Genomic DNA, 7,397 nt, shown 5'->3' with positions numbered 1-7,397 from the left:
AAACATCCACAAATCCCTGGTCGGCATTGTTTATGGTTGAGACTAGGACAGTATCTGATCGTCTTCGAGCCCCCAACTTTCATTCTTGATTAATGAAAACATCCTTGGCAAATGCTTTCGCAGTGGTTCGTCTTCCATAAATCCAAGAATTTCACCTCTAACAATGAAATACAAATGCCCCCGACAGTCCCTATTAATCATTACTCCGGTCACGAAGGCCAACGGAACAGGACCAGACTCCTATCGTGTTATTCCATGCTAATGTATTCAGAGCGTAGGCTTGCTTTGAGCACTCTAATTTTTTCAAAGTAACGGCGCCAGAACCATGACCCAGCCAATTAAGGCCAGGAACACGCCGCTGACAGAAGGGACATGAGGGCCAGTGCACACCAAGTAGGCGGACCGACCATGACGACCCAAGGTCCAACTATGAGCTTTTTAACTGCAACAACTTAAATATACGCTATTGGAGCTGGAATTACCGTAGCTGTTGGCACCAGACTTGCCCTCCAATGGATCCTCGTTAAGGGATTTAGATTGTACTCATTCCAATTACCAGACTCGATGAGCCCAGTATTGTTATTTATTTTCACTACCTCCCCGTGTCAAGATTGGGTAATTTGCGAGCCTGCTGCCTTCCTTGGATGTGGTAGCCGTTTCTCAGGCTCCCTCTCCAGAATTGAACCCTAATTCTCCGTCACCTATCACCACCATGGTAGGCATCTATCCTACCATCGAAAGTTGATAGGGCAGAAATTTGAATGAAGCGTCGCCGGCACAAAGGCCGTGCGATCCGTCAAGTTATCATGAATCACCAGAGTAGCGGGTGAGCCCGCACTGGCCTTTTATCTAATAAATGCATCCCTTCCAAGAGTCAGGATTTGGTGCACGTATTAGCTCTAGAATTACTATGGTTATTCGAGTAGCAAAGTACCATCAAAGAAACTATAACAGATTTAATGAGTCATCCACAGTTTCACAGTCTGAAATAGTTCATACTTAGACATGCATGGCTTAATCTTTGAGACAAGCATATGACTACTCACAGGATCGACCAGGTAGCTTCCGGCCAAGAGCGGGCCACCCTCGGCCTCTGCTAGAGAGACCGTGAGGCATACCCACCCTCATGGGAAACCAAAATTAGAAAGCATGCGGCCCATCCTTGCAATCGAACAAAACCTGCCCACATCCCAAAGTTGACCAAGGACGGAGATGAGGGAACCGGGCAGTGTGCTCCTCAAGACCTAGAGCGAGAAAAACACGAGTGCATGCCGGAGAGGTATGACAAGGAGCTTCAGTTCACAAGCACCTGGGAAGAATATCCTGTACGAAGCCCTTTACCCTCGGTCTCAAAGCCGAACCTACTCGCGAATGTTGAATCTGTGCAAAATGTGTCATGCGCATGACCACCTCAATTGTAAGGCCACTCAGAGAGATTCATTTCCCAGGCATATGCCCCCTACACACTTGGAGTGGGGCACCCTGCATAGAAAAGCCATCCTCGACCGCACAGAACAATTTTCCATCGCCCAGCTCTCTCGCCAAGTGCCGACGAAGAACATCGCGCTGGAAGGAAAGGATGTGTGAAAGTCAGAACGTGGCATCAAGGAGCTCCAGTTCACAAGCACCTGGGAAGAACATCTCATATAGAAACCTTTACCTGAAAACTCCCAAATGACCCCACTCGCGATGCGTCTATCTGAATAGGCGACACCGTGCACGCAGCCACCTCAATTGTAAGGCCACTCAGAGACATCCATTTCCTAGGTATATGGCCCCTACACACATGTTGTGGTGCAACCCGCACAGACGAGCACATCTTGACCGAAGCACAAATCATTCCCTTCTGAGTGCAACTTGGGTAACCATTCTCTGTGACCACTGCGACCCTCCCAATGGGGGAACAAGACCCTCTACGGGCCGGAGCACGACGACAAGGGGCCTCGGTTCATAGGATCCTGGGAAGAACATCCCGTATGAAACCTGGTTACCCAAAAACCACCGCACCGTCGATGCTCATGATAGTCATGCCGTGAGAGAGTACACCATGCACGCGACCGAGTAAGGCCACTCAGAGACATCCATTTCCTAGGCATATGCCCCCTACGCACTTTTGGTGGTGCACCCTGCATGAACAATCCCGCCTCGACCAACCTGAACAATTCCCCTCTCAAAGGAAGGCCTCAGCCTTAATCAACCACGACAAACAGCTCGACAAGGCATGAAGCACCCACGGGAGCCGAAGCATGACGATGCAGAGTCTCGGTTCATAGGAGCCTAGGAAGAACATCTCGTACGGAACTCTTTACCCGAAAACATCCAAACCGCACATGCTCGCGACAAACCTGCCGTTAGAGAATGCATCGTACACGTGACTGAGTAAGGCCACTCAGAGACATCCATTTCCCAGGTATATGCCCCCTATGCACTTTTGGTGGCGCACCTTGCACGAACAGTCCCACCTCTACCCCGTAAACAAGCTTTTTTGCCTCGAAGAGTTTGTCGGAGACGAAGAAGCAACCTTCAGTGCAACCGTAGCACTCTTTTGTGCAACCGCCCAAACAACGCCCCCTCTACCCTTTGTCGAAACACTCGGCATTGCTGCTCCCTAAGGTGAGCTTCTCCTCATAGGCAATTCCGCTCTTTATCCGGTCATGTTTGTGTGCCCGAATTTCAAAAGGTAACCTCCATGGGACATGGAAAAGACTCGAGAAGAGAGCTCGCTCATGGGAGAGAGAAGCCAAGGAGACCACGAGAGTACTGAGAGTGGGACAGTGCTAAATAGGTGGGAGAAGCCTGCGCGTATAAATGGAGATATATATCCAATTGCAACGAAGGAATGTGCCAAAGATCGAGAACAATGGCAAAAATGCTAGTAACGTGTACTTCAGGACCAATGCATCACCGGAAGACAACCACCAAACATCGAAAGAGTCGTGATGCTCCTCAACCTACGTGCAAAGCGGTCGCACACCGGGTAAGGGATTGAGAGCCCCAAACATAGCTGGGCAAGGTGCTCACTCTGCTCTTTAATATCTCGTTAATACTACCAAGGAAATGGCACAAGCACACACACACAAGCATCCTCAGAAGAGGACAGTTCGAGTGACAGGTCAAATCCAAGAGTTCCGAAGACTACCTCCAGGAACAATCAGGAACAAGACCGATTACAAGTCGTCAAGTCTGTTACTGGGCGAACACGAGATGCACATAGAAAATCGATCAGCCCTCACAATGGCTCAAGGCTAGAGATCGGACTGCTACGATTTACCCCAACAATCATCGTGCCACTCTTCGCAGAGAGGTGATAGACACCAACGAGCCCATGCATAGCAATTGAGGTGTAAAAAGGGCGTTGAAGGCAGGAAGCCTAGATAAAAGAGGCTACGAGGTCACCTTGAAGTGGTCTAAGAATCAGGCGCACTTTGGGTGACTACCAGTGCCAACCCCTTATCCCGCGGTGCGTCCGACACAGAGAAATTTCCAAGGCGGCGAAGGAGCCTCCCCGCATAGCAATCGAGGTGTGAGGTGACGGATACAACATTGATAGCAATTGAGGTGTGAGGTGAAGGATGCAGAAGTGAGAGCCAAGGGATGTAGCAGAGATAGCAATCAGGGTGTGAGATGCAGCAAAGATGGCAATCGAGGTGTGCGGTGAAGGGTGTCATGGGAAGGGCCCAGTAGCCAGATGCATGAAGTGACGGATGTAGTAGTGATGACAACCGGGCTATGAGGAGAGGAGGGATGCAACCAAGAAAGCAATCAGGGCTCAAGGCAAGGGATGCAGCAAAGATAGCAATCATGTTGTGAGGCGAGATTCCAAAGGCTAAATGTGAGAGGCTACAGGGTCGACTCAGAGAGGTCTATGCATGTGAGAGGCTGCAAGCAAGGTCTACTCAGAGTGGTCTATGCATCGGGCACGCTTGAGGTGACTACTAGTGCCAACCCCTTATCCCACAACATGTCTGACAAAGAGAACATTCCAAGGCAGCCGAGGAGGTTACCAGCCAAGGGATGTAGTAGCGATAACAGATATAGTTCCACGGTGGCTGAGAAGACTCACCGCATAGGAATCGGGATGCGAGGCGAGGGATGCGCCAGGAAGGCCCTGATGGCTAAATGGAAGAGGTTGCAGGGCTACCTTGGAATGGTCTAAGCATCAGACGTGATTGGGCTGACTACTAGTGCCAACCCCTTATCCCACAATGCGTCCAACACAGAGATAGTTCTGAGGCGGCCGAGGAGCCTCACTGCATAGAAATCAGGAAGCGAGGCGAGGGGGATGCGGCTGGAAGTCCCCAACAGCTAGACGGAAGAGGCTGCAGGGCTGCCTCAGAATGGTCTAAGCATCAGACGTGCTTGGGGCGACTACCAGTGCCAACCCCTTATCCTACGATGCGTCCGATATAGAGATAGTTCCGAGGCGGCCGAGGAGCCTCACTGCATAGCAATCGGTGTGCGAGGTGATGGATGTGGCGAGAAGGCCCCAATAGCTAGACGGAAGAGGCTACAAGGCCACCTCGGAATGGTCCCAACATCGAATGTGCTTGGGGCGACTACCAGTGCCAACCCCTTATACCACGATGCGTCCGATACACAGATAGTTCCGAGGCGGCTGAGGAGCCTCACCGCATAGCAATTGGGGTGCGAGGCGAGGGATGGGATGAGAAATTCCCAATGGCTAGACAGAAGAGGCTTCAGGGCCACCTTGGAATGGTCCGAGCATTAGACACGCTTGGGGCGACTCCCAGTGCCAACCCCTTATCCCACAATGCGTTCGATACACAGATAGTTCCAAGGCAGCCGACGAGCCTCAACACATAGCAATCAAGGTGCGAGGCGAGGGATGGGGTGAGAAATCCCCAATGGCTAGATGGAAGAGGCTTCAGGGCCACCTCGAAATGGTCTGAGCATCGGACGCGCTTGGGGCGACTACCAGTGCCAACCCCTTATCCCACGATGCGTCCGATACACAGATGATTCCAAGGCGGCCGAGGAGCCTAACCGCATAGCAATCAAGGTGTGAGGCAAGGGATGCAATGAGAAGGCTCCAACGGCTAGATGGAAGAGGCTTCAGGGCCACCTCAGAATGGTCCAAGCATCGGAAGCGCTTGGGGTGACTACCAGTGCCAACCCCTTATCTCGTGATGCGTCCGATACACAGATAGTTCCAAGGCGGCCGAGGAGCCTCACCGCATAGCAATCGGGGGTGCGAGGTGAGGGATGTGGCGAGAAGGCCCCAATGGCTAGATGGTAGAGGCTTCAGGGCTGCCTCGGAATGGTCCAAGCATCGAACTCACTTGGGGCGACTACCAGTGACAACCCCTTATCCCGCGATGCGTCCAATACGAAGATAGTTCCAAGGCAGCCGAGGAGCCTCACCGCACAACAATCAGGGTGCGAGGTGGGGGATGCAACGAGATGGCCCCAACAGCTAGACGGAAGAGGCTGCAGGGCCACCACGAAATAGTCCAAGCATCAGACACGCTTGGGGAAACTACCAATGCCAACCCCTTATCTCGCGATGCATCCGATACACAGATAGTTCCAAGGCGGCCGAGGAGCCTCACCACATAGCAATCACGGTGTGAGGCGAGGGATGCAGCGAGATGGCCCCAACGGCTAGATGAAAAAGGCTTCAGGTCTACCTCGGAATGGTCCAAGCATCGGATGCGCTTGGGGTGACTACCAGTACCAACCCCTTATCCCGCGATGCGTCCGATACACAAATAGTTCTGAGGCAGCCGAGGAGCCTCACCGCATAGCAATCATGGTACGAGGTGGGGGATGCAGCGAGATGGCCCCAAAGGCTAGATGGAAGAGGCTGCAGGGCCGCCTCGGAATAGTCCAAGCATCGGACGAGCTTGGGGCAACTACCAATGCCAACCCCTTATCCCGCGATGCGTCCAATACACAGATAGTTCCAAGGCAGTTGAGGAGCCTCACCGCATAGCAATCGGGGTGTGAGGTGAGGGATGCAGTGAGATGGCCCCAATGGCTAGATGAAAAAGGCTTCAGGTCCACCTCGGAATGGTCCAAGCATCAGACGCGCTTGGGGTGACTACCAGTGACAACCCCTTATCTCACGATGCATCTGATACACAGATAGTTCAAGGTGGCCGAGGAGCCTCACAGCATAGCAATCGAGTGCGAGGCGAGGGATGCAGTGAGAAAGCCCCAACGGCTAGACGGAAGAGGCTTCAGGTCCACCTCGGAATGGTCCAAGCATCGGACATGCTTGGGATGACTACCAGTGACAACCTTTTATCCCGCGATGCATCTGATACACAGATAGTTCCAATGCGACCAAGGAGCCTCACCGCATAGCAATCGGGGTGCGAGGTGAGGGATGCGGTGAGAAAGACCCAATGGCTAGATGGAAGAGGCTTCAAGGCCGCCTTAGAATGGTCAAAGCATCGAACACGCTTGGGGTGACTACCAGTGACAACCCCTTATCCCGCGATGCATCCGATACACAAATGGAAGGCCCCAATGGCTAGATGGAAGAGGCTTCAAGGCCGCTTCGGAATGGTCCAAGCATCCGATGTGCTTGGGGAGGCTACCGTTGCCAACCCCTTATCTCGTGATGCATCTGATACAGAGATAGTTCTGTGGCGGCCGAGGAGCCTCACCGTATAGCAATCGGGTTGCGAGGTAGATTATTGGGAAGGGAACCCCCTGGGATTTGGCCACGACATGGATGCATTAGAATGACTACCTTTGCCGAACCACTCTTCGCAATTGCATCCATACCGAAACCAATAGGCATTTCTGTTAGAGCCCTCGCATAGCATTTAGGAATCTCACATGCCCCTCTAAATTGACCAATGCTAGCGCTCAATGAAAATCCGAGTGCTACCCACATTCGAGCGCCAGCATTGGTCGAGTTAGAGGGGCACGGGGGAGAATGCTCTAGTCAACACCTCCCCTATATAAGTTATTTGTCTGATTCTTGCACAACCGTAGTCTGCCTCATCGAATCGAACAACGGTCCCAGATTCTGACTTCCATTTCGTAGAGACCCAAAAGCTAGATGGAGGCTTGCAAGAAAGAGAGTCGGCGCATAGCAATCAGGTTTCTCAAATGTTTAGGGACCGAGCTCACTTGCGGATAGGGCAAAATCCGCCAAGCAACCCAAAAGCTAGATGGGGGCTCAAATCGAATCACCTAGGCAGCCACAACAAGGACGTGTTGGATCGACTACCAGTGCCAAACCATTCAGCAAGATGAGTCTATGTCGAGGCCAGATAGAGATTCTCAGAGAGCACCCGCATAGCATTTAGGAGACCTGCTGCATCCCTCACACTCAACAAATGGTGGTGCACATTTATAAATCCGAGAGATCCAACCCTTTCAAGCACCAACATCGGTCGAGATAGAGGGGCACGGGGGGAGCT

The 7,397-nt window shown here is 52.2% G+C and overlaps 1 pseudogene; it reads right to left on the bottom strand.

Moving 5' to 3' along the window:
• The window catches only part of LOC131873860 (18S ribosomal RNA), a 1,811-nt pseudogene extending 750 nt beyond the window's left edge, over positions 1-1,061 (bottom strand).
• Positions 1,062-7,397: the final 6,336 nt, after the last annotated feature.

The sequence above is a fragment of the Cryptomeria japonica genome, chromosome 2 (genome assembly GCF_030272615.1).
Source record: "Cryptomeria japonica chromosome 2, Sugi_1.0, whole genome shotgun sequence".
In the NCBI taxonomy this organism is placed as follows: Eukaryota; Viridiplantae; Streptophyta; class Pinopsida; order Cupressales; family Cupressaceae; genus Cryptomeria; species Cryptomeria japonica.
This window is presented reverse-complemented; position numbering and strand designations above follow the sequence as displayed.